At 43.4% G+C, this 27,855-nt stretch overlaps 1 protein-coding gene across 1 annotated transcript in view; it reads left to right on the top strand.

Annotated features, from left to right (window-relative positions):
• GIPC2 (GIPC PDZ domain containing family member 2) overlaps positions 1 to 27,855 on the top strand; it is a 551,697-nt gene that overhangs the window by 511,784 nt on the left and 12,058 nt on the right. The gene's annotated exons all lie outside the window — the stretch shown is intronic.

Raw genomic sequence — 27,855 nt, 5'->3', positions numbered from 1 at the left:
CCTACAGCCTTGAAAATAGCCGAGAAACTTGACTATATGCCCGGCTGCTGGTTAAATACTAGAGATTTTGCCCTGTTCAACCAATGGCCATGCAAATATCAGAAAAACGTATTTATATTCCCAGCCACTTGCAAAATAGTAGGGATTCTGCACTGTTTGGCCAGCAGCCATGAAACTAACAGCAAATCTTCATTATTTATCTGCCCGCTGCTTAAATAGTAGAGATTCTATGCAGTTTGGCTGGCAGCTGTACAAAAAGCAGCAAAATGTCACTATTTACCCCATCTCTAGCTAAACTATTAAGCTGGCCACCATGCAAGTAGCAGAACAACTTCAGTAGTAGAGATTCTGCACTGTCCGGCTTGCAGGTGTACAAATAGCAGGAAAACCTAAATATTTACCGGGCTAAAAAGTAGAGATTTAGCTCTATCTGGCTGGCAGTCGTGCAAATAGCAGAAAAATATCACTATTTTCCTGGCGGAAACAGTAGAGATTCTGCACTGTGTGCCTGGAGGCCATGTGAATTGCAGAAAAATTTCACTATTTACCCAGGCGCTGCCTGAATGGTAGCGATTCTGCACTGTTTGGCCAGCAATTTTTGGAAAAGTCCCCCCCTGAGAATGCCAACATAAGTGGACGCCTTTCCCTTTACAAATCAGTTACCACCCCAACTCAGGAGGAGCTGTGAGCTCATCAACGGCTTGCCATATCTATTGCAGTCACAAACTATCAATACATTCCTTTCCAAACCGGATATAGGAAGGGAGAAAACCACTTTCATGATCATATATATACTAGTCTAAAAAAAATTCCAACTCATAATAAAGGTTTTGTACATGATGATAAGTACTTAGTTTTGTGGTCATGAGTCTTGTGATTTTGTGACACGAGGCCCTTAGTGCTAAAACTGGCTTAGCAGCAGCACTAATTTATAGGTCTAAATGTCCCAAATGTTTGAATATTTACAAGCTATTTTGAGAGACATAGTACAGAATGCCACTCAATTACACCGTGGGCCAATACATCGCAATTTGTGAAGCTCTTTATGGAACTGCCTCATGCTCCACAAATGCTCCAACTCCTTTACCTTTATCTGCAGATGTGACAAATGATAAAGATTATTAGAACCTTTGCAAGACTAGTTAAAGCTGTTGGCTCTTCTAAAGCTATACAGACACTCTTATTCAGAAAGTCATGGGAATGTACAAGGGCCAGATATAGGATTACCAAGAGGCTCCATGTTATGAAAATACCTAATTTTCTGCAGCAAATTAGTGTAATCTGGAATTATTATTTCTGGTTCAGTTCAATTAAACAAATCCGACTAAAACACCTCAAAACAATGATTTGTAAAAGCAAAAACCAGATATGGAAATGTTGTATCCCAGTAGCATAGAGCCATCTAATATTTAGGAGGATTTTATCAAAACAGAAACAATTACATAGGGCCCCTTTTGAAGTGACCAACACAGTATAACTGAGAGGCTTTATTCGAATCTCATGACAAAAGTAAGGAACACTATAAACTTGATTATGAGCGTGGCTCTGCATGTCTTAGTAAATCCAGAGCAACACAAGGAAGCACAAATTACTGCCATGCATTACCCCGTGTTACAAAGGCGTTCCATGGGTGGAACATGGGCGTTCTCATGCATCCACCCATCGTTTTTTATTCAATTCCAGATTTACGAAGGTGAGTTAATCTGGCATTACATCAAAATAGTACACCCTCCAAGGAGAAATATCTGCATTGCTTCTCATTACTTCCTCTTTCTATGCGTGCTGCATCAGTGATGTCAACAATGATGTCATTTGAGTTGTCATCAATAATGTCATAAATTATGTCATAGAACATGTCATGAGTGATGTTGTGAGGTCATAAGCAGCGCATAGCGGGGGTGCAAGTTATAGTTAGCTCTGCTACCTAGAACTGGTGAATTTCTGTATTTTTTAGTTCAAAAAGTTAATGTTGTCACTGACATATTCACCTAACTATAACGTTACTTTAACCTTTGGTTTTATTATTGAATATATATGACCTACTGGTGCTCGGCAGTAGGCAGTCATAGTTAGGACCTAGTTTCCATAGGGAAATAATTTTTTGTTTTGGAAATAACTTTGAAGCCGTTTGACGAATCTTCACAAAACTACTTTACCACTCACTTCAGCTACTGTCTGGAATGTTATGGGATGATTCATCAAGAGAGGGGCTAGAAAAAGGAGAGGGTCCATAAACATGTTTTCCTAATGCAATTTCAAATAGGAATTTTAGACAAGACTTCAGCCCAAACCGCTGAACAGAATTACACCAAATTTGGCAGAATACGCTAAGACTGTGTGAGCAGGTGCATAATTGTCCATAGTGCACAAGATGCAGTTGACCCAGAGTTTGAGGGGAGTGCAAAGTTTTTATTACATAAGTGAAGCCTCACTCCTGATTATTGCTGTTCTCACAGTTAGGGGAATTTCCCTCTTTTTCTACATCTAGACCCTTGCATACTTTTTCCTCGCAAACTAGTAATAATTCCACGTGATTGCTAGTTGGTGCTGACATGGATGTGGAATTTTCTTATGTTAGCTTTAAAACCGTTTTCCTCACAACTTTGAAACTGCATAGATCTTGTTGATCTTTTTTTTTTACGTGAAAACCTCTTAAAAGGGGCTGTGAGTCGCGATTTGAATCTGGAAATCTACCTGCAGAAAACCTGACGAACTATGGGTAGGAATCGTAGTATTCACGAGTATGATGGGAAGTTTGTGTGAGAAAAAACGTTGTCCCTAGTGGAGAGGTTACTGCCCATATTCATGGCAGTCGTCTACTACAGAACCGTGGGGATGGTGGGCACCTAATGCTTGCTTACAGTAGGGCCCGTGGCAGCATAATGCGAGGCTGTGACAAGGTGCTTTTCGCCTTCATTATCAAAGGGCTTGCTTTTCTTTCCTCTCTCACCTCTATCTGACTCTTCAACATCCCATTAAGTGAGCCTGTCCACAGTGAGGACTTTGCATTGACAGCAGAAAAGTCTCGCCGACCAATACTTATTCACGCAGAAAAGGAATTAACTTTACATTTGGAAACCAAATGTTGAAGATGTAAGATTAAATAAAAATGGATGCATGTTTAGCAAGAACATGGCATACTTCCCAGCATGTGTACTTTCTGTGCCAAAGTGTTCCCAGAAATGTAATCACAATTGTATTGCCATCTTTGTGGAGACTGCGCAGTGTTTATAAGGACGCAAATGGTCTTTTCCAGCTGTTCTTGCAGGTTGATTTCTGCAATGAACTATAAATTTCCAGACCATCTGTTTATTCTTATGCACTGACAGGTCATGATGTGAATAGGAATCCCTGACGCAATAGTTCTGACATTGTTTATTGAAGATTAATTCTCAAGGTTACTTTACAAAATATATGACCCACTTTGGGAGTAAGATTTGAGGGAATCCGAGCCCTGCAGGGCTGTAATGGCCATTAAACTACTCTGGCCTTTCCCTGGTAGACTGCAGGCTTAGGGAGCTTCTTTGAGAGCCGGATGGGCTGCTGTCACCCATCAAAACCCTCATGACCTCGTTCTGGTCACGACCTCCTGCTGTGAGAGGCTGATTTTAATATTTTGACAGGATTTATTTTTGCTTCCAATCTGGCCTTGGAAAGTGGCATCATCTTCTACTAGAGTTTCGCTGTGATGTGGATGTCATAATTTTAACTTTATGTTATTGATCCTAATGTGGTGACCCCCCATTCATAAGATTCTCAATTTGTCTCCTGTTAAAAAAAGCAAACACCTACATTTTATCAAGTCTTGCAACTTACCCAGGACTATCCAGTACTCTGTCAGTCCCTGAATTTAGGTGTGAGGCTGTCCCTGAAATATGGTGTCACACATTTGAAAATCTGTGTTTCTAAGAGTGAATATCATCCGTAGAGAAGGACTGACAGACTCCAACCAGTTTAAGTAAAATTCAGCCCTTTGAATGTTCTCGCGCGTGTGCAATGACTGGGGTCTGAACCCCTGCAAATCACCATAAGCCTCTAGAGCGAGTTTGCATTTCGTTCAGAAGATCACAGGATGGTATGGCAGAGAGCAGAGGTGGCGCTTTGTTCTTGAGATGCTGGAAGCTGGAGAAGCCATTTTTGCAGAAGTGGCAGTGGGTCCATCAGATCCGAAGAAATGCCAACGTGCAAGGTAGCTCCCTAATATAAAAATAACAAAGCTTACATTAACGTCTATGTGTTAGAACACGACCTCTTGTATGCCAAAAGTTTACCTTGAGCACATCAGTGATCTGGGGTTTCACGCAGAGACAAATCCCAATTCAATACATCAATTAAAGGGGAGGACATGCATGTATGCACTGACCACAACCAGTAGAATGGTACATAGATCCACTAGGTACAGGGAAAGTAAATAACAACTGCCTGTAAGAAGATAGCTAGGTTTAAGGGTGCTGACAAGAACTGATTAATGTGGGTGCAAAAGGACGATATGTGCCAGACCTCCGGCGTGGGCGCGAGTCTAACAATCCAGAAGGATGAAGAGGGGCTCACCAGACTACTGATGTAAGGACCGGCTGCTTGAACACATCTGAAGTGGTCATAATAGCTGTTGTAGCATCACCCCTGTTTTAGGCAGGCACAGTAGAGTGTTTCAGTACAGTAGGCCCAACTTAGCCCCTTGCTGTACCCATATTAAAGGTATAGTACTACATGGATTAGAAGAACAGGCTTCCTGACCAGGCAACACATGTGCAGGAGGAGATGCCACCAGTGAGATGCTGCAAGGACATCCAAACGTTGCCTGTGTTAGGCATAAGCGTAACAAGCATTGGCATAGCCAATAGGTCTCGCCTTTGGGACCTTATAAGTGTTTAGCCATGCAACAGTTGCATAACTAAATACTTATAAGGTCCCAAAAGCGAGACCTATTGGCTATGACAAGCGGCCGCGAAAGTGAAAGTAATCGCGGAAAAGCGGGACGCGCGCGTCTGCGCACATGCACTGTAGTTCTAGGCTGGCCTGGTGCACTTTTTGTCTCAAAAAGTCTCAAAAAGTCTCAAAAAGTCTCGCCAGACCAGCGCATGCGCTGAGTCAGGCGAGACCTAAAAACAACCCCATTAACCACACATTGGGATCTAGTGAATGAAGCTTCTAGATACAAAATGAAGACACAAAACCTTCTCTCGGTCTTGCACCACCAAAGGCTCTCAGAATAATAAGCTAAAGTGAAGAATGTTCACAGAACGATCAGAATGAAAGCAAGAAGATAGACAAAGAATATATCTGAAATAAAAATGTACAGCTGTTGCTGCGCATATAGATGATTTTCTGAAAGTCAGCATTTAGCCCATGGAACCCAGGAACGCCACAATAGGTGCAATGAGAATGTCAGTCTGTCTGTTAACATACAGTCTGGGAAGGTTTTAACAGCCAATGTAACTGAAGTAGAAAGGAGAGTCTCACAGCTGAAATGCACGGTAGAAACGCATCGAACCGGGTAACAGATTTGATGCATATGGTGAGACCACTAGTTAGGAGAACACAGGTGGATCAATAATAAAGGCAGCTATAGGTAACATTATGAATTTCAGACAATGATGGGATTTTATGTGATGCCAGAAAAGCTTGGTTATAAAAACACACAGACAAAATCCTTACATGAGGTCATGAGGATGCTCTGTGTGCTGCATTTGAAGAACTTTCTAGCTTTCAGAGCCCAAAAGACATTTTGGACTGAACTGAGGACAGGCAGGTGTTGAAAGCATGGAACTGGTAACAAAAAACTGGGAATACAGCTGCATGCGAATGGAAGATATAGGAAAAATGGAGAGGATGAAGAGAAGAAAAGTAGCAGCAAGTGTGGTGGAAAAAGACAAAACAAAATAATGTAATCATGAGTGTATTTTTGGAGTAATTACTTGTGTGTTCCACTGAAATTTAGTCGCATTCGCTGGGATTACAAAACGAAAGGTTAGGGAACAAAGAAGCCCATGAGGGTGAATAGAGGAAGGCTCGCATCCACGCAGTGGCTACCTTATGTTAAGATTTGAATAATGAAATAAAAACCCTCCCATGTGTCACTTACTATGCTGACATATGTTCCACAAGAGTTTATGTTCAAATGCCCTTCGTTGATTTATGACCTGCTTCTATCCCTATTCTTTTGGGCAGTTTGTGCAATAGGTTTTTGTGATAAAAGCTGGTCGAGGGATTTTCCTTAGGCCCCACCGATGTGTGGGTTGCTAGAAAATTTCGATTGGCCTTGGAGAAGGAGGACAACTTGGTTAGTGTTATGCTGAATGCCAGAGCTGTGGGCAGATTTAAGTGTAAAGATAGATGAAATGCTAGTCTGGACGTGGAATTCTCAAACTCCCAATTGAATTGAAGAATGTTCATTCTCATGTTAAGTGCAGGAATTAACTTTCTTCGCAGACTGTACATTTCCCGAAGCGGCAATACACAACTAGGACAACCAATGTCATCAGTAATCATTTATTATGAAAGTGTACTCCGGCATAGAGCTTCAGGGAAATGCTAATTAGAATAGGGGGAATTGGTGAAAACCACAGTTTACTGGATCTAGTGGTCTGGCTCTTAGTTTTAAATCTGTATAGAAGGAAAGGAAAAAAACCATACCATGCATCAAACTGATTTTCGGCTCCTGTAAGGAGCATTTGAACAGCTGACTTGGGTTACAGTGTTGCCATGATGGCATTTTTTTCATTTCCTTGTAAAGCGCTTTAGCCCAATTAGAGTTACCTGGCTCCTTCACCTTGGGAGCCATCTTAGATGGTTTACCCTCCTATTTTAATCAGTTTATGTTTTTAATTTTCGCACCTTTTATTTTGTTAGCATTGCTTTTGCCAGTATCTTCCACCAGGTAGAGAAGCCTTCCAGGAGGGAGCAGAACTGCTGAGCTCCAGATTGTATTTATTTGACCCCCCATGGTTTTGGCGGTCACTTGGTCACCACACCCCTTTCTAGAGGAGGACTATTTAACTATGTCAGCTGCATGGCCGCTGTGGTTTCAGCTCCCGTAAGGAGCATTTGAACAGCTGACTTGGGCAACAAGGTTACCTTGGTGACACTTCTTTCATCTCCTTGTAGTGTGCTCTAGCACGCTCTGAGTTGCCTGGCTCCTTCACTTTGGGAGACATCTTAGATGGTCTACCCTGGTATTTCATAAGTTTGACTTTTAATTTTCAATCCTTTTATTTGTTCACGTTGCTTTGCCAGTATCCTCCACCTGGTAGGGAAGCCTTCCAGGTGGGAGTGGAGCTGCTGGGCTCCAGTTTGTTTTTATTTGACTCCCCTGGTTTTGGTGCTCATTTGGCATGGCCTCGCCCCTTCCAGAGGCAGGCTATTTAGCTATGTCAGCTACGCCGCTGCTTTGGTTTCAGCTCCTGTAAGGGGCATTTGAACAGCCAACTTTGGCTACAGTGTTGCAGTGGTGACACTTCTATCATTTCCTTGTAGAATACCATAGCATGCTCGGAGTTGCCTAGCTCACTCACCTTGGAAGCCATCTTAGATGGTCTACCCTGCTATTTTAATCAGTTTATGTTTTTAATTTGTGCACCTTTTATTGTGTTCAAGTTGCTTTCACCAGTATCTTCCACCTGATACAGAAGCCTTTCAGGAGGGAGCGGAGCTGCTGTGGTTCAGTTTGTTTTTATTTGATTCTGCTGGTTTTGGCGCTCACTTGGCCTACTCACGCCCCCTTCTAGAGGGAGGCTATTTAGCTGTGTCAGCTGCATGTCTGCACTGCAGGCGTGCCTATGGCAAACCCAGTTTATGTCCAGACAGTGCCAGCGGTCAGATCTCCTGGCTGTTCTGGGACAGCCTCCCTGTGTTACACTTCTGCTGAGCTAAGGGAACTGGCCCCATCCACCCCTAACAATTCATGTCAGACACGGGGTCCGATGAAGCTGATTCTTGCTGCAATAAGTGCGGGTTTTCCTTTCAGACGTTAATGACACCCATTACCATGGAGATTAAGGCTCCACACCCTCTTTACAAGGCACGCTTTTACTCCATTAACTGCTGCTCATTAGCTAAGCAGAAACTAAAGTTGCATGATTTTTTGATTGCCACTCACCTGTTGCCATTATCTTAACTGAGACATGGCTGATGGAATCCTCATCGCCTGACATGCTCATGGCCATTCCCAGAGATAAGCAATTGTTAGGTTCGGCAGGCCATCGCAGGGGGAGGGGTGGGATTGCAATAATTTTTAAACAAACTATCCTCTGCTCCTTTTCGGTGGTTACTAGCGCAGGTAGCGAGGCTGCATTTATTTCTCTTTCTTTATCTTGTAAGTTCGCACTAGCAGGGTTTTTAATATATCACCCAAGGGGCTTAGCCTCAGATTTTGTTGTCTCTCTCGCTGATACCCTTTCGGCCTATGTCCTGAAGTACTCGAATTTCACAGTCATTGGAGACCTTAATCTCCATTTTAAGCACGCTGAGTGCAGAGCAGCGGCCGCATTGGTGGCTGACTTAGAAACACTGCAGCTAGCACAATTGGTTCATGCGCCGGGACATACTTTGGATCCCATTTGCTCCAATTTAGCTTACCTAGGATCCTCCTCTTCCTCTTCCATGGTCAGATCACTTTGTGCTTCCTGTTTATATTCACATTAACACCTCTGTCCATCTCTGGTCAACCGGTCAAGACTTGAAAATGGGCTAAGGTGACCTTTGTTGCCTTCACCCAAGCTCTAGAAGCGAGACATTCTGTTTTGGATGTCTGTGTAGACACAGCTAATTCTCAACTGGTAAATTGGATAAAGAGTGCCTTGGATCAAATTGTACTGCGGGTCGATCACCATTAGAAGAATGAGCCTTTGTTGGCTTGATTCAATGAGGAGTTATCTGTTTTGAAAAAAAATCTTTAAATGTCTTGAACGGATATAGCGTAAAAACTTTGACCGTCCTGAAGAGGCTAATTATTGTGAGGCCCAGTAGGATTACCACAGGCATATTAGGACCAAGTGCCATGACTTCTATGCTGGCACAATCGAGATGGCCCAGAACTTCTCCCACAAACTCTTCTCAATAGTGAAATCACGTTCCTCTCTTGACCACGTGTCAGCATGGAGCGCTGCAATATCATAGCTCAGTATTTTTTTGACAAGCCTATTTCTATCTTCTCTACTTTCTCCGAGGCTGTCAGAAATGCTCCCTGTCTCAAGTTCTGCTTCTAGCCTCCAGAAGACAGTGTCGGGCATCCTAACTTTAAATCTATCACCAGAGAGGAACTATCTCCTCTAGTAGCAACTGTTAAATCAGGTGCCCCTATAGACCCTGCCTCCCTGGCAATTCTTGAGTGGGGGATGAATGTGATACCACCCGTGCTATTCAATCTTCTCAACAATTCCTTTAAGTCAGGCTAGAGTCCCCAGTCTTGGAAACACGCTACCATAGTGCTGCTTCTTAAGAAGCCGCTACTTGATCCCATGTAACCAGAAAATTTCAGACCCATCTAGTTGCTTCCCTTTGCTTCCAATCTGGCCGAAAAAATGAAAACTAACAACTCTCAGCCTTTATTGAGGTGAGAGACCTTCTCTACTAGTCGCAATCAGGCTTTTGTCCCCTGTAAAGTACTGAGTCGGCACTTCTGCTTCCCTCTGAGTCCATTCAACAGGCCTTTGCTAGAGGAGACACTACATCACTGTTGTTGCTGGACCTTAACACAGCGTTTGACATGCTGTCCCGCAGCCTTCTACTCAAATGGCTGTGGAACTGTGGAATTGGAGACAAGGCTCTGCTGTGGCTTGTCTCCTTTATTCAGAACCGCACCTTTCAGGGGGCTCAATAACCTTTATCCTCCAAGGTTTTTCCACAGCAGCAGGGGAGGCCTCAGGAGTCTTCTTTGAGCCCTACTCTTTACGATCTGTACATGCACCCCCTGGCTGACATCATCAAGTATTATGACTTTAACATCATGTCATACGCTGATGATACGTAACTGATTAGCACCCTCTCTAAGGATGCTGCAAACACAGCGTCTCTCTTAAGATCTTTTCTGTCGGAGGTTGCTGCGTGGATGAACCTCAGTTGCCTCAAACTAAACGCTGGAAAAACTGAGCTTCTTTTTCTCTGCAAGCAGCCTTCCATTTGGTCTTCAGCCTGATGGTGTGACTCACTTGGGCCTCTATCTGTACCCAACCCAAAAGTGAAGGACCTCAGCATCTGGTTTGACTCGTGGTTTTCGTTCGATAGATGAGTAACTAGCCTAGCATGGCAATGTTTTGGGATCTTAGGAACCTTTAAAAAGATCTATGGTGTCCTTCCAGGAGCAGCAAGGAAGATAGTAGTCCAGTCTATGATTGCATCCAGAATGGAATATTGCAATCAATGTTCTACATCTGAGGCTCTTTCAGTCTTGACTGATGAGACTCCAGCGTGTATAGAATGCTGCAGCTCGTCTGCTGCTAAATCTGCTGAGATACTCCCCCACAGCCCCTGCTCTTGCACAATTGCATTGGCTCCCTTTAACCCCTTCGCCGCGGCGGGAATTCCGCCGCGGCGCTGGGGGGTGCGGGGGGGCAGCGCGGTGGCGCTGTGCTCATGACGGAGCCGCTCCGTCATGAGCCACAGTTGAGCTGTGCTCATGACGGAACGGTTCCCTCATAACTCCGCCCAGTTGCGTTGTCCCCCCGCACAGACGGGGAAACAGCGCCGTGTGGGCGGAGTAGCCGCCAACGGTCGTGGCATGACGGAACCGTTCCGTCATGAGAACACGGCAACCGTGGCTCATGACGGAGCGGTTCCGTCATGAGCGGGGAAGGGGTTAAAGGAAAAGGTCTCCTTTAAAGCCATGTGCTATTGCAGCAGAATTCCTAAACACATAGGCCCAATGTATCTGCACCCTCTTATCAAACCCTACTCCCAATAAGAAATCTGAGATCAGCTGGGGCTTCTCTGGCCTGCATTCCCATCTTAAGAAGACACGCACTGGAGGTTACTCCTCTGGCTTTCTGGCTGCCAAGATGTGGAACTCTCTCCCCTTCTCACTGAGGCAGGAAATGTCTGAGCTATCCTTCCAGAAAAATCAGTTCTTGTGGGCTTCGCCTTATTTACAGCGCAGCATTAAGCCACTTAACATGACTTAACGCTGCCTTGTAAATAGGGCACCCTTTCAAGGGCGGACAATGGGTATTATAGTGGGCATTCCGCCGCAACACCCATTCCAAGGGTTGCGTAAATAGGAGGCGGCACCAAAATTAAGACAAAAGAAAACCTGGACTCAACATGGCGAAACGAGGAGAAATGGTTTATTTCTCGTCGTTTTTGCTGTTTCTCTGTGTGGTGCATTGTTGGAAATGATACAAAAACCCTCCTTTGAAACATGAGTGAAAGGCCTTTAAACATTGGTGTTACAGAGATAGATGTATTTATTACATTAGTGGTGGAATAATTTTCTGACTGGGGATGCTGTCCAAGGGCATCATCTCACTAAAGTTATAGGTGTTCTGAAAAATCTTGGTGTTACCAAACAAACGAGTGCAGCAAAGGAACACAACACTTTAAGTGGGGAGCATGTGTTTGTGAGAGGGAACCAAGCGGAAGGGATATTAGTCTCAGGTCTTTTTTGCAAAATGGTGTTTCAAAGGTGCACTGTAATGCTATATTCTTAAATAGGTAGATAAGTTGTTCCAATTTGTATTCAATAATAATTATTTAGAATAGGCAATTAATAAATCAGAGCGTTTTAGCCAATACATGTGTATTGGTTTGTTTTCTCATTCTACTTTACAACTTGCTTTCCAACACATTCTACAATTACATTTCCCAAATAAGTGTACTTTTTTAAAATACTTTTAAACTTTGAGAAAGATCTATTTTTAACATGTGTGCCTTCCACATAGCCAATTCTTTCATTCTCGAGAAAGCCTGATCACAATACAAAAGTTAGCCATGCCATCTCTTTGAAGTCACAGCCAAATGTGCTCTGACTTGTTAAAAGTTGCTTACTGGTCTCACGTTATTTACCATTGACCTTCCATTGTCTTTGAACAAACAGCTAATGCTGCTCTGCAAAGAATCTGCTGAAGCCCTCAATGTTATAAATTATCTTTCAGATCTGCCTCCTGTTCTGTCATGCTGCGCCACTTGCCCTATCCCTAGTTTCACTGCTCTTGGTTGATTAAAGGGATAATCTGGATTGGAAACGATTAAGCACACATAGACTGGTATAGTTTGTAGATTTTAAACATAAAAAATCATACTTACGCAACCATAATCAATTTGGTAGTAACACACACACCTGCAGTAAATATTTTATGTAATTACTCGTGGAGAATAATGACAAATATCGCTTTCCAAATATTATCATGCTTCATTTTTCTTAAAATCCGTCGGATAATTAACTGCATTATTTAATCAAAGGGCAAAAAATTAATTCTTACCATTATTCCTTGTCACAACATCTCAGAGTCTCATTTTTCACCAGGATGCAGAATAATTAATAACAAATCAAAAGCATGTCTGCCATTTCCTCCAATTACACACACTGTTAGGTACCAAAATTCACATTCGATACATTCTACACTTCCTGTTTGCTGCTTTTTAGCCTTCTTTTACAGGGGGCGTATTCTCTTTTTTAAAAGTTTTTAAAGTGAGCGCGTGTCAAATCCATAATTAATATCAAAGTAATTATTAGGTATAAAATGAATTTCTGCTAGTATTCTAATGCAGAAATAAAAAAGTAGTCCACATACAAGCAAATGTTTAAAACTAAACAGCTCATAAGTTTCAGCTATTACCATATCAGTTGGTTGCTATATGACTTTCTGTGTATATACCAAGGCCATTTTATCATTCTTTCGTGCATGCCATTTGTCAGAGGTTCGCCCATTTCGCATAGACTGCCGCACACATAGAAGTAGATAGAAAATCGTGATTATTTCATGATTATTTATGTGCCTGCACATGAACATTCATTAATGGCATTATGATCTGCACAATGCAGCACACATAAAAAAAAGCAAACACGGGGAGAAATAAAAGTATTTCTCCTCGTTGGTCCATTCTAACACCTACTCTTGCATGGCACTAGTTTTTAGTGCTGCCTCAGATTTACCTCTCCTTGTAAATCTGGGGCAGCATCAAAAGCAAAGGGTGTTGCAGTGGAACACCCACAGCGACACCTAATGCATGCCCTTTTCACGCTAAGTGATCTGTGTAAAGGGGCCTTATTTACAAGGTGGTGTTAAGCCACAAAAAGTGGCTTAAACCCCCCTAAGTAAATATGGAGAAAGGCATATCATCACCCGAAGGTTACTAAAAGTGACGTTCTGGTGGCGATATGCTCTTGTGGTTTTTACTAGCCTAGTTGTTTTGTCTTTATAGTAATTTAGATGATAAATAAAATGCCCAGATGTACAGTAAGTAAAAAAATACAATAAGGCTCCTGGCTCATTAAATCCATGACCCCTGGAGAACTTACCATATTGTCTTAAAGTACTACTAGCTGGAGCTATATGCTCTTCAACTTGAGTGCAGAGCCCCTTTGTGGTTCTGGAGCTGTATTCTGTAGCTTGAAAATTGTTTAAAAAAGGACTTGACATGTTAATTTTTATAAAATAAAACCTTTATTACATATTGCACTGTGTGAATTAATGAAACATACATTTGAATATATTTCTAGTGATTTTTTGACAAAGACAATAGGTGTGCTTTAAGTATGTTGATATCCTGATCCCTTCATAAAGCCAATAGGCTCACCTTTTATATTTGGTGTTCTGTTCTGTCTCACTGACATAGTCAGAAGGTCTTCCTTACTTAGCGGGTGTTGTGACATCACTCTCTAGGGTCTGGGCCCCAGACCCTGTACCCAACCACCTACCACTTTTCAGATGTCATCAGTGATGTCATCAGTGATGTCACTGACCATGTTATGAGTGATGTAATATGTGACGTCATCAGCAGTGCATTGCGGGGGCGCGAGTTATAGTTAGCTGAACTAACTATAACAGGGGAATTTCTAGGGTTTTGTATGAGGGAAATGTCCAGCTAACTATAACGCCCCTGAAACCTATGGTTTTTTCAGTGAATTTCTAAGGTTTTTTAAATGCCAATTCCTAACTATAACGCCCCTGAAACCTATGGTTTTTTCAGTGAATTTCAAAGGTTTTTTAAATGCTAATTCCTAACTATATCAGGCCTGAAACCTATGGTTTTTTCAGGGAATTTCAAAGGTTTTCTAAATGACAATTTTGAATGTATTAATTGTTATACTGATTTTTTTGATACTGATTTACTACATTTTTTAAGCTATTTATTTTTAGATATATATTTTTTAATTACATTATAATTACATTATACATTACAATACAAAATATACTTTCTCAGAATGAATTACTTTAGTTTAAATACTTGGCAAATAGGCAACAGACTTTTAAGTACAGTAGTTACAGTTGTTGCAATGGGCAACACAATTTCAAACAGAAAGCAACATTGAGCTCAATGTGAATTTCTATTTAAATGCAACTAGTTACTTTATGGATTACTTTTCTAACCACAAGACTGGATCCTAGATTCAGTCCTTGGACATCTCCTGTAAACTGTTGAGTAAAAGCGCTTTGGTTACAGTAGTGATTTTTAAGGAATATTATTGTATTTTAAAAGTTGACACTTAGAAACTTTTTCCCATAGAATCACCAATGTTATCCTATGGCAGAAAATTCACTTAGCAGGTAAGTAGTGTTATCGTTACTTTTTCTTACTCAGTGGTGGATCCTGGATCCAGCACTGGCCAACCTCCTGTAAACAGTTGAAAGAATGTGTTTAAGTCATACAGACGATTTTTTAGGAATATTTTTAGTTTGTGAAAATAGACACTTAGAAACTTTTCTGGGGAAAACCACACAATGGATTCCTATGGAAGGAAATACAAGTTACTGGTAAGAACGCTTAGAATTACTTTTCAGGGTCAGTGCTGAGCTAAATGATGCAGCCCTGGGTTCTCTCCTGATAACAGGTGAGTAAATCGGAATTCGTAGTTCGGCTGATTTTAGAGGAATATTGGTACGTTTCAAAAATGGACACTTCCAAAATTTTCTGGTGAAAACCACACAATGGATACCTATGGAAGGAAATACAAGTTACTGGTAAGTACGCTTAGAACTACTTTTCAGGGTCAGTGCTGGGCTAAAAGATGCAGCCCTGGGTCCTCTCCTGATAACAGGTGAGTAAATCGGAATTCGTAGTTCGGCTGATTTTAGAGGAATATTTGTACGTTTCAAAAATGTACACTTTGAAAATTTTCTGGTGAAAACCACACAATGGATTCCTATGGAAGGAAATACAAGTTACTGGTAAGTACGCTTAGAATTACTTTTCAGGGTCAGTGCTGGGCTAAAAGATGCAGCCCTGGGTTCTCTCCTGATAACAGGTGAGTAAATCGGAATTCGTAGTTCGGCTGATTTTAGAGGAATATTTGTACGTTTCAAAAATGGACACTGAAAATTTTCTGGTGAAAACCACACAATGGATTCCTATGGAAGGAAATACAAGTTACTGGTAAGTACGCTTAGAATTACTTTTCAGGGTCAGTGCTGGGCTAAAAGATGCAGCACTGGGTTCTCTCCTGATTACAGGTGAGTAAATTGGAATTTGTAGTTCGGCTGATTTTAGAGGAATATTTGTACATTTCAAAAATGGACACTTAGAAAATTTTCTGGTGAAAACCACACAATGGATTCCTATGGAAGGAAATACAAGTTACTGGTAAGTACGCTTAGAATTACTTTTCAGGGTCAGTGCTGGGCTAAAAGAAGCAGCACTGGGTTCTCTCCTGATTACAGGTGAGTAAATCGGAATTTGTAGTTCGGCTGATTTTAGAGGAATATTTGTACGTTTCAAAAATGTACACTTTGAAAATTTTCTGGTGAAAACCACACAATGGATTCCTATGGAAGGAAATACAAGTTACTGGTAAGTACGCTTAGAATTACTTTTCAGGGTCAGTGCTGGGCTAAAAGATGCAGCACTGGGTTCTCTCCAGATTACAGGTGAGTAAATCGGAATTCGTAGTTCGGCTGATTTTAGAGGAATATTTGTACAATGGTGAAGGAAGGGGGAGGGGCCTGAGGTGACGTGTGCAAACACGCCCTGTGGCACGTTTTAAGTTGGGGAATTAATTCCTCTTCAATCCTGAGGTCCCCTGGGGGCCAACTAGCCCACCAGGTACCTCCAGTATGCGCCAGGGAGCTGCATTGCAGAGAGGTATTCAGAGGCCACGCCCCTTTTTACACTTTTAACACTCTGCAACACAGCTCCGTGGCGCTTACTGGAGGTACTGGTGGGCCAGTTGGTCCCCAGGGACCCTCAGGATTGAAGAGGAATTAATTCCCCACCTTAAAAAGCGCCACAGTGCATGTTTGCACAGATCTCACCTCAGGCCCCGCCCCCTACCTTCACCACTGTGCAAACGCGCCCCGTGGGGTGTTTTAAGTTGGGGGATTAAGTCCCCTTGAATCCTGAGGTCACCTGGCGGCCAACTAGCCCACCAGGTACCTCCAGTATGCGCCAGGGAGCTGCCTTGCAGAGAGGTCTTCAGAGGCCACACCCCTTTTTACAACACTCTGCAACGCAGCTCCGTGGCACTTAGTGGAGGTACCTGGTGGGCTATTTGTCCCCTAGGGGACCTCTGGATTGAAAAGGAATGAATTCCCCAACTTAAAACGCGCCACAGGGCGTGTTTGCACAGTATCACCTCAGGCCCCGCCCCCTACCTTCACCACTGTGCAAACGCACCCCGTGGCACGTTTTAAGTTGGGAGATTAAGTCCCCTTGAATCCTGAGGTCCCCTGGCGGCCAACTAGCCCACCAGGTACCTCCAGTAAGCACCAGATGTGTGAAAAGGGGCGTGGCCTCATTACACCTCTCTGCAACGCAGCCCCCTGGTGCATACTGGAGGTTCCTGGTGGGCTAGTTGGCCCCCAGGAACCCCCAGTATTGACGGGGAATTCGTTCCCCCTCTGTTTTGTAGAAGAGGGGCTGTGTAGCCCCCCTTCTTTTTCTTTTTTTTTGGCCCTGGGGACCCCATCCCCCAGGGCCTGCCCCCAATTTTTTTTTTTTTTTTTTTTAAATGGGAATGCCATAATTTGCCCCGGGGACCCCATCCCCCGGGTCATTCCCCTTTTTAAAAAAATATTTTTTTATGGAGGGGGGCTGCATAGCCCCCCTCCTGTGCCACCTATGGCCCCGGGGACCCCATCCCCCGGGGCCATTTTTTAAAAAAAAAATTAAAAAAATTTGAGGAGGGGGGCCCCAATCCCCCCACGGCCCCGCCGACTCCCTGCGTCCTGCGGGAGCCGGCATTGCTTTTCCACATGGGGAGCAGCTAACATGCTGCTCCCCGTGTGGAAAAGCAATCGTCTTTGGTATTTGGAAGAGAGAGCAGGTTTCCTGCTCTCTCTTCCAAATACCAAAGCAGTTGCAGTAGCTATTGCTATTGCAGGGCGGGAGCGCGGGGCTCCCACCCTGCAATAGCAAACAGCAGTGTCCCGGGGGTGGGCACCCCGGGACACTGCAGGAGCCGGCCCTGGGGGGTGGCGGTCCCCAGGGCCATCATTGGCTCCAGGTGGGGCAGCGCGGCCCCCCACTTAAGTTAAAGCCCCGGGGGTGGTGGTCCCCAGGGCTTGGGGGTCAGTAACAGTCCCCCTATTTTACATATTCAGTGCCCCGGGGAGGTGGCGGTCCCCGGGGCGTGTGGGGGGGCTCGAGCCCCCCACACAGGGTTTTTTTTGTGGTTTTTTTAAAAGCCCCGGGGTGGCGGTCCCCAGGGCTGCGGGGGGGCCATGAGCCCCCCCGCATACATTAACATAAGCCCCGGGGGTGGTGGTCCCTGGCGCTGGGGGGCCCCTCTGGGCTCCCCATTATAAAACCATATTGCCCCTGGGACTTGGCCCCCCGGGGGCTAAATCTAAACGAAGTGCGGGAGCCCGCGCTTCGTTTTTTTTTCATTAGCGGGATGCGTGGACCCTACGCGCATCCCGCGTCCTTTTGGGACCCCCTGAGCAGGCCTAGGGGGTCACGGTGTTTCTACCCTGCCCCCTTGTTGCGTTTAGCTTCTTTGTTTTTGTGCTTTCTTGTGCCTCGGTTCTACCGAGGCACAAGAAGGCTGTCAACACTTCCTGATTCAGAGTGTTGGCAGCCAATTAGCATTCAGCTTGTGCTCGGGAGGGTTCGGGGAGGGTGCGTGGAGGATCCGCGGATCCTCCGCGGCCATAGATCTCACTAACTTTTTTACCTTAATTTTCTCAGGAACTACTGAACAGATTCACACCATTTATGCAAAAGGCACGAGTCTGAACTGAGGACTAGCTCTTTGCCAAATTTGGTGTCATTCCGTTCAGAGGTTCGGGCTGTAGCTGCGACAACAGATCCTATGGGAAATTGCATGGGGAAAACGCGTTTTGGGACCCCCTTTTTTCTCCGCCCCCGCTTGACGAATCAACGCGAAAGGGTAGGAGCTGAGCAGAGCTGGCCAAAAGTTTGGAAAATTTTGCGAAGATTCGTCAATCGGCACCAAAGATATTCCCAGTAGATTGTTGCGGATTTCCTATGGAAAATAGGTCCTAACTATAACTATCTACTGGCTACCGCCAGTAGATAATATATATATATATACACACACACACAATTGTCCTTAAGAATCCAGCCAATTTCATTTCCATTGCAGTTACTTTTAGCATCACGCACAGCACAATGTTACGAGTGCACACATGTTTACGTCAGTCTTAAGAGTTCGAATAAATGTTCATGGTATAGTTCAAACATACATGTCAACAACAGACTTATGCATGATACCTCTCTATAATCCAATGTGTTCAAAGGCAAACCTTTATGAAGTACCAGAATTGTCACATGAAATCTTACACCCATATAGCGAGGACCTGGCTGCCCTAACATTTTAACACATTGCTGTGCTAAGGACTCTGTGATCGATAGGAAAAGTTATACTTGAAGATCTAAGATGGCCATCATCTCTCTACACTTTTAAGAGTTTATGGCCTGCTGGCAATTGTAGTCCACTGAGAGTGCACTGCTACTCAGGATTTCCTCTGCACATGTACAGCCTAAATCCAGTCAGCTCCAATACTTTGTGATGACTGATACCCTTTTGTTTCCAGCTCTAAAGTGCTGTTTCTCCACAAACAGATCAGATCAAGCTGTAAACAGGATATCAAATCCTCTTTCCTGACAAGTCAGGGTCCAAATATTTTGTAGGTTGGACAGGAAAGGTCAAATGAGTTCAATACATTATATAATATTTAAAACGTTTTTATATCATGATTCCGTTCACCCTCATGTCTTCTTAAAGAATTTTAACAATTGCGATTCACAATTAAAGAATACCTTCCCATTCATTCCTATGGGCCTAGAATGGGAAGACATTCGCTGCATTTGCGAAAAGAACCAGACCACTTCATTTTTCGTAAGAGGCTCAAGACCTGGCTCTTTCCACACTGATTACCTTAGCCTATTGCGGTTTGACCCTAGTGCTGGGATGCCTCCGGGTGACCATGCGCTCTATAAATGCTCTTTCATTTCATTTAATTTCATTCGCAATTTGCGAGTACTCAATGGGTACTCACAAATTGCAAATGCAATTTCAAGAGTGAAAGGGTGCCAAAAGGACACCCTGTTGGACCCATGAAATATGTAAATGTGCACATATGGTGCACATACATGCTCTAAAGGCATATATGAGCGCCACATGGCACTTTAAAAAATGCAAAAAAGTGCATTTTTCTAGGAAATCGCAAATTACCACCAACTTGAAGTTGGTGGTAATTTGCGATTCCTTAAGGCCCAACCTCAAATTTCGGGTGCTTACAGAATTGCATTTAAGGAATCGCAATTTGCGATTCCTTAAGTGCATTCACAAAATAGGGAATCGCAAATTTTGCGATTCTCTATTTTGCGATGGCCTTTTGGGATGATACATCCCAAAAGGCTCTTTCCCTTTCGCAAATGGGCCGATTCTGAAAATCAGCCCATTTGTGAACGGGAAAAAGGCTTAATACATCTTGCCCAGAAAACCAAAAAGGAAATATGGCCTGAAGTTGCAGAATAGATCAGTGAGGAGGACCCAGCTATAGAAAGTTCCACATAACATAGCATAACATAGTATAGAATAAATGACGTTACAACACATGCAATTACAACTCATGTTTTTATAACGCAGTCTTTACATCACAACTACCATTACATTGCATGATTTTACAACGCATGCCATCACAACGCATTTTTAAAAACTACCATTACAACGCAGTCCAGTACAATGCATACCATTACAACGCATAATACTTTTAGGGCAACAGTAGGGTAAGTGTTCGATAGTGTAGGGGTAAAAATTACTATTCCCACTCTAGTCAGTGCAATGGTAGGGTAAGTGTTGGCTAATGTAGGAGTAAAAATTACTGTGTTGGATAGTGAAGGGGTACATTTTTACTATTCTTACTCCAGTGACTGCAACAGTAGGGAAAGTGTTGGATAGTTTAGGGGTAAAAAATGCTATTCCCATGTACCTCAAAACCCATACCCACCCTAATACTGAAAAAATTGCCATTACTTACCTTATAATGCGTTGTAATGGCATGCGTGGTAATGGTATGCGTTGTAATGGCATGCATTGTAGTGACATGCGTTGTAATGACATGCATTGTAATGGCAGGCGATGTAAAGGCAGTTGCGTGGTAACAGTTGCGTTGTAAAGGTAGGTCATAGTAATGACTGCGTTGTAATGGATGTTTCCCATAGCATAACATAACAGAGTGGACAAGCCAGAACAAGCATGAATGATGCAATGATGTTTCCAAGATGATGTACGAGGTTAGAGTAAGTGCATAAGAATGTCTATCTCTAAATACATAGTAGTAAAGGTGAAGAGGAACATGGTTGATTTGGTGAGAGTATGCAAAGTGGTTAAATCAAAGACAGGTGGTTCTGCTGGGTTTACATGTTGCCAATCAGATCTGTGTAATGAGGATGTAGGACATATTTTCCTGACGAACCTAAGAACAAAGGGGCACGTGGATCAACTACCTGGAAGAAGGATTATCTTCTGAGAGTGGTCGTAATCTCAAAAAAGGGGCTTTCAAATGATCTGTGCATTTTGCCATTAGGGCTAGTGCGTGTAATGTGCCTCTTGCAACAGTAGCATATAATGTTGAGTGTTAGATGATCAGAAGCATGATTGGAAGCAGACGGAGAAATGGGAGATGAGGAACAGTTAGTAAATACCAGCTAGGACACCTAGGAGTACTATATTGTCAGGAAATGGGGTTCTATTTGAGCTGAATCATATACATAAACAAGTGTTCCACCTCATGGCGTCTACAGGTCATTTCACAAGTCATTTCACTAGCATTAGTGTTGCTGCTTCAGTGGATGTTGAGTAGGTGGATCAACACATTGATACCTGTCCTGCATGATCAGTTATCCATTATATGAGCATCCACAGAATAATTGTTCACTCCAGGTTTGCAATAGTACATGTCAATCAAATGGAATTTTAGGAGTACTAATTAACAGAAAGTTGTATTTCTGGATTAATAAGGCAGTTGTTCTCTAGCTTCTTTTGTAAAGTCTACTTGAAATGTTCTCCACAGGTTCTGCTCTAAAACTAAGTCTTCATTTAATTTTACAATCTACCATCTTTCTGCAGTGCTTAATTTGTCAAAAGCTAAGTACCCACGGTATTTCAAGGCACGTCACTGCAGCTTGTGCAACGTCCTAGCACTGCCAAATGCCTGTGCCACTTGCACCTTATAACCAAACCATTCCAATAAATGTTCCCATTTGGAATATTCCATGCCACTAAAACTGTCAGAACAGACTAGACAAGCTGTTTCTACTTTAATTTACATATATATATATATTGAAATTTGAAACACTCAATGGATTGTCAGGAATAAGTGTCACTATTAGGAAATAAGTGGTGGTTCAGAGCACCAGAAAAACCGGCACAAATTAGGCACTATATCTACCGAGGAGACAAACAATACTTAACAAGCTGGCCCTCTAGGGATTTCCTACTATAAATATTTTATCACGAGTTTTTGGCTAAATGTGACAGTAACAATATATATTTCAACAGCACAAAAGAGCTCCGTGGTGATGCAAGCTCTTTTGATTTAAGTAATTTAAAAGGATTTTATAATGTTAACTCGGTCATTGGTTTTCCATCATTCTTTAATTTGACATAATTCCTGCCCTAAATGATTGCTAATGTAGTGTGGCCAGTAAAGCATCCTGCTGATGTAATTAATGATGCTCCATCTCCTACAGTAGATTTCACTTCGCCAGTCATAATGCAAATTGCCGAACCGTTTTTATGAAACCGTGAGATGCATGTCTATAACACATACATTGGCCTTCAATTTCCACTTTGTTCGTCTTTCAGAAAAGTGCCTTTAGTCAGTTCCCTGTGTTTCATCACGAAAGTAAAAATAGCAAACCTTGAAGGGCAAAACTCAGAAAAGTTGTCAACCCCACAAACGTAGCGAACTGTAAATGTAGGGTCATTTCACCGAATAAGGTGTCTCGCTAACTTTTTGCATTATTAAGAGAGGTGATGGTGAGTGGAAAGTCATCAGGTTAATTTGAAGAAGAAACGTCACAATAGTTTAAACTAAAGGCCCAATAATGAGACGCCGCGTTTGCATAAACCCATGTAATGCACGTGCTCCATAAGGACAAAAAGCTTACCTCCCCTAGTCTCCATTACAACTGCAGGAACTCTGCATTGGTAATGCTGCTCCCTGGATTAGAACAAGCATATGGGTTGGTAAAACTGTGATGCAGAATTTTCACACGATTATGTGATTTCCCCTCAAATATGGGGAGTTACTGTGTTTTTTCTTCCACCGTGGGCCATTTTCCGTGGACTTCTGCTGCTAACGTTTACTTGGGGAAATGTGCTCACACAAATCGAGTGAGTCCTATTCCATCGCATCGCGGAATCTTGATTTGGATGGAAAATTATTTTTCCACATTAATCAGAATTTCCAAGATTTCTGTAATGAGAGCCGTGTGTGTTATTGAAATAGATGAATACCAATAGAGCTGATCAGTCGCATGGCTAACATTGGCTTTGAGGGGTCGTTTGATTGGTTTTACATTGGCTCCGTAAGTGTTTTTAGGCCATAGCACGGCAGGGCTAATAGGAAGGGGGTCGAGCGCTGCTATGTGAGGCAGGTTCCGTAAAGGAGAGAGAGAGAGAGAGAAAGAAATTATGCAAACAAAGAAAATACAGATAGAGCAGAATAAGTGTTGGAGAGAGAAAAGTAACTAAGAAAAAAATGTGAGAAAAGAAAAAATGTAGTAGATAGAAACTGGAGAACAGGAAGATGAGTAGGAGGGAAGGATAAAAATAATGAAAGGTGGAAAGAAGGAAGGAAATATGGAATGAAGGAAGGAAAGATGAAAGGCAAATGGAGTATTGGGTGAAAAGAAAGGGAAACATGAATAGAGTGCAAGAATAGACGATTCAAGGAGGGGTGGATAGGCAGATGGAAAGGTAGACAGAAGAGTGAAAGGACAAATGGTTGGAAGAGTTAAAGGCTGGAAAGTATGCGCACAATGTGACATTCACCCAATTGCCGCCATCTTACCTCCCCTTCTGCCCAAGAACTCTCAGAATCAAGAGCGTGTTGTTCATAGCGTAGCCTTTTTATTCACCTCAAACCAGGTAATTCACAACAAACCAACACAAGAGTAACAGTATCCTTCTTGGATATATAAAATTATTTACATCATCACTCTTTAGCGGCATAAGCATGTCAAAGGCTGAAAGTAAATTAGGCACGACATTACACTTGAACTTGAGCTTGGCCGTACACGTGAGTGGCCTTGACCTGTCAAAGGCAGCAAAGAACTTGAACTTGGGCTTTGGCCTACACTTGAACTTGGCCGTCTCGGCCCACCAAGCCCCCCCCCCCTCTGCTGTGCGCATTGTGCCAGCAGGCTCCAACGTGCTACAGTAAACATTTGCACTACTTGAAAACCAGGGCCCCGCATAGCGTACTGGCCCTCCGGGGTACCTGCACACAGGCATCCTCCCCAAGGTTCAACTCAGTCCATACGTTGCAGGTTAGGGCAGTAGAGTCCAGGACCACCAGCAGGTCAGTCCCCCCTTCCGCCTACCCTCTGCAGACGCGGATCCTACCCCCTCCTGGGGCCATCCAGTCGCTGAACCTCCATTGTTGTGCATCCCCCTTTGTTGTTAACTGTCAGCTCTCCGCTACAGGGTGAGAAGCTCCCTGGCGCACTTGCACCCCCCCGGCGCTGACTGTGCTCCAACATAACCCACATTATAGTCTGTATAAAGAGCTCCTGCCCTTTTGTCGACAGATGCATCCCATCCTGATGGAACAGCTCCCTTTCTCAAGCAGAAGCGAGTTGTGCCAAATTGCGCCCATCGTGGAACCTGCTACTATTCTTTTGATCAAATGGATCGGCTCCAACCACAATCTAGGGAGGCCGAGTCACTAAATGCCTCCCCATTTCCTGTTAGAGTGGGCTTTCAGCTCTGAAAGGAAACAGATCAGAAAACAGCGTCTCCCCCTGTTCCGGGCTCTGATGCCACCAAAGTGGGACCCTGCCCGCAATTTTCCTGCATATTTTCTTCTTGGGGGTGACTGACACCCATAGCCGAAACCAAACAGCCAAACCACAAGATGTTAGCCTTTACCCTAGCCCCTCCTTCATGGTGTCCCCACATTGGATAGACTGATCCGTATGCATCACCTCCTCAAGGAATGCATAAGATCGTCTTGCATAACTACAATGCAAAATTAACATACTCCAGGGGTGAGACCTGCACCGAATATGCGGGTAAACAATTAATTAAGAAAAAAGGAAGCAAGATGAAAGAGAAAGCTATCCTCCCGAACCGGTGGAGTATCCAAGGCCTCCCCTCTATGTTATTTGTGTTGCCCACACTCATCCCTCGCTAATGACTGCTGACTCTTAACTGGAAAAGAGACACTCTGCATGAATCATTTGGTGAATACGTAATGATGCCCCAATGTTTATTAATTCATTAGTAATTCCACCCATTGCCTGTGGATTATGTCACACCTACATCGCTACCCATTATTGGGATGAGCTCCTAAATTGCGTTTCCTTCCCAAGTACCCCATGTTGATTGCGTTGTACACCCTCAGTCCTCACTAAGGACTGCTGACCCTTAAAAGGAGAAGAGAAGCTCCATATATACATATTTGGCAAATTAGGTAAAATGACCCTAATATTACATGATTACTTCGCAATTCCCCACATTGCCTGTGGATCATGGCACCAATCAATTTACAATTGCTATTGGGAAGAGCTTTTAATATGCATTTCCTTTATTTACTGGGCTAAGCTCGTGGCCGAACCCGTAGAGCCGGCTAACAGAAAAAAGTGTTTGCAGTGTAGGTAAACCCACTCATTACCACAGCTGGGGTTGTTATGCTAATTCTGGAAAACCAATCCACATGTGCTTCTCCAAAGCACACATGCGGTGGAATGGCGGTATGCCCTTATTTGCCCCCGCCTGTATGTTATGACCATTCGGTAAGGCCTGTGTGTTTGAGCAGACTTTTACTACAGCTACATGTTCGTAAGGGGTCCAGCTCCTTCTAGCAACACCAGGACACCTTCCTGGGTGATGATGTGCTTAAACCACACAGCTGCACAACACAATGTATAGCCATAGATTGCAACATTCTTGCTAGCTCTTTGTAAGAAGGCAAGCTCCTTATGGCAACGCCAGGGCACCTTCCTGGGTGCTAATGTGCTTAACCAAGTCGCACAACCCAACGTATAGCCATAGATTGCACCATCCTTGCTAGCTCATTTAAGAAGGCAAGCTCCTTATAGCAACGCCAGGACACCTTCCTGGGTGATCATTCGCTCAAACCCAGCCGCACCACACAACGTATAGCCATAGCTTGCAACATCCTTACTAGCTCTCCGGGGTATTGTCCTGCACTGGGATTCATTGGTACCCCTGGGGAGATTTATCCAAAGGCTACCCATCCTCCGACTTCCTAGAGAAGGGGGTTTGTCCTCCTACCACCCAAGTGAAGCCGGTAGCGCCCAGCATAAACCTTGCCAGATCAGCTACGGGTGTGGCTCTGTGATGGCCCGTACTCAATTGTGATAATTCTTTTTGGAAGCAGTTCACCAAGCACTATTGTGCAAGTTCATGTACCAATCAGTACCAAACGCCAACCCAGAAGGAGTAATAAAATAAAGAGCCAATGTTAGGCTTCAATAACACCTTATCTGAGCTTCTGCCTACCTCCTTCTCTTGACCGTTAATGCAGTGTACGGTTGTTACAGTTCCATTAGAGCTGCAGTTGGATAATAACTGCAAGCCTTCTTTGTGACGGTGCTTTACACTAGTTATCGGTTTTGTACGCACGTCTGGATTTATTACTCAACTTATTTGGCCGAGGTTCATTCAACGTTGGAAAGATGAAAATACTAATTCAACCTAGACTGGAGGTTCGAGGCTGCTAACCATGACCCCTAGAATTAAGTCAGCCGCTTGGGCGTTATGCCACATCCTCTCCCTAGTGGAATACCAAATTCCTAAAGAGAGAAAACCCTTTTGACAGCCCTGAGCCTTGACAGTTGCGGGTCTCTAGCAAGATTACCCCTTTTGATATGGCGTCCTTGCACATCCCTTCTCTCAACCAGCGTATGCCCGCGCTAAAACTCCGGCACGGCCTTGAAGCGCTGTACTCTTTGAGAGAGTCGGGCAATTGCTCCGCTATCTTTAGATCTCGTAGGCGGTGTAAATATACAATGTGGTGTAAATATAACGTGGACATAAATAACATAGAACATAGAAGTGAAGAGAATGGGGTGCTTCACAATAAGCGCGTCATATTACCCAAGGACCTATTCCTTCTCGCATAGCCGGCTGGTAAGCCAAAGTCCGGCTTGATAAGCGCGTCATATTACCCAATGACCTATTCCTTCTCACACAGCCGTCTGGTAAGCCAACGTCCGGCTTGACATGCTCTCTGCGAGCGAAGGTCATGGCAAATGACATATTATCGAGCTATAAGTAGCCTTCACAATTGGTGTAGATCACCCACATCATTTCTCACCGAGAAGTATAAAGAACGCACACACTATTACATAAAATTGCCCAACAGGATGATAGCTATTGGTTGTGAAAGGAAATCATTGTTTCAACCTTTTGACAAGTGAATCACACCCGACAAGTGAATCACACCACCCAGGCAACACATGGACGAGAACACCATAAACATATCACCAAGGAAATGTTTTGCCTCAGAGCTGCAACCGGAAAGTTGGGAAAACGATCACCACCATCCCAACCGGCAAGAGGTCACTACTAGGTCGCAGCCGCCCTGCTATACTTCTCTGACAAATAGCTTAACGTGTGTTTGCACTGCGCGCTTTCACCCGTAAAGGGACATCTGGGCGCTGAATACAACGCAAAGGAATTAATCAAAACCATGGCATTGAAAGGGCCAAGATTGCTGCACACCGAACATACCGAGCGACTGAACCAGCCATTAATTAAAACGATTTGTCAAAACGTGTTTATCAGCTGATTAGTACATCTGGAATTATTTAGCCCTTATCTTGATCATAAATTCATACACACTATAAATAAGACCACCCGTTCCAGATTACTTAACATTCCCAATACCTTAAATTTTGAAAAAAGAACTACATGTTTGTTGTATTTATTTTAAAACATGTCAACTCTAAACTCAATGCCTGTTCCTTTTGCATCGTATTTGTCCCTGAACCATAAACACTTCTGCGGAGAATGAAAAAACAAACCATTCATATAACGTGTTAATT

Source organism: Triturus cristatus, chromosome 4_2 (genome assembly GCF_964204655.1).
Source record: "Triturus cristatus chromosome 4_2, aTriCri1.1, whole genome shotgun sequence".
NCBI lineage: Eukaryota > Metazoa > Chordata > Amphibia > Caudata > Salamandridae > Triturus > Triturus cristatus.
The sequence above is the reverse complement of the archived record's forward strand: the minus strand, read 5'-3'. Positions and strand labels throughout refer to the sequence as shown.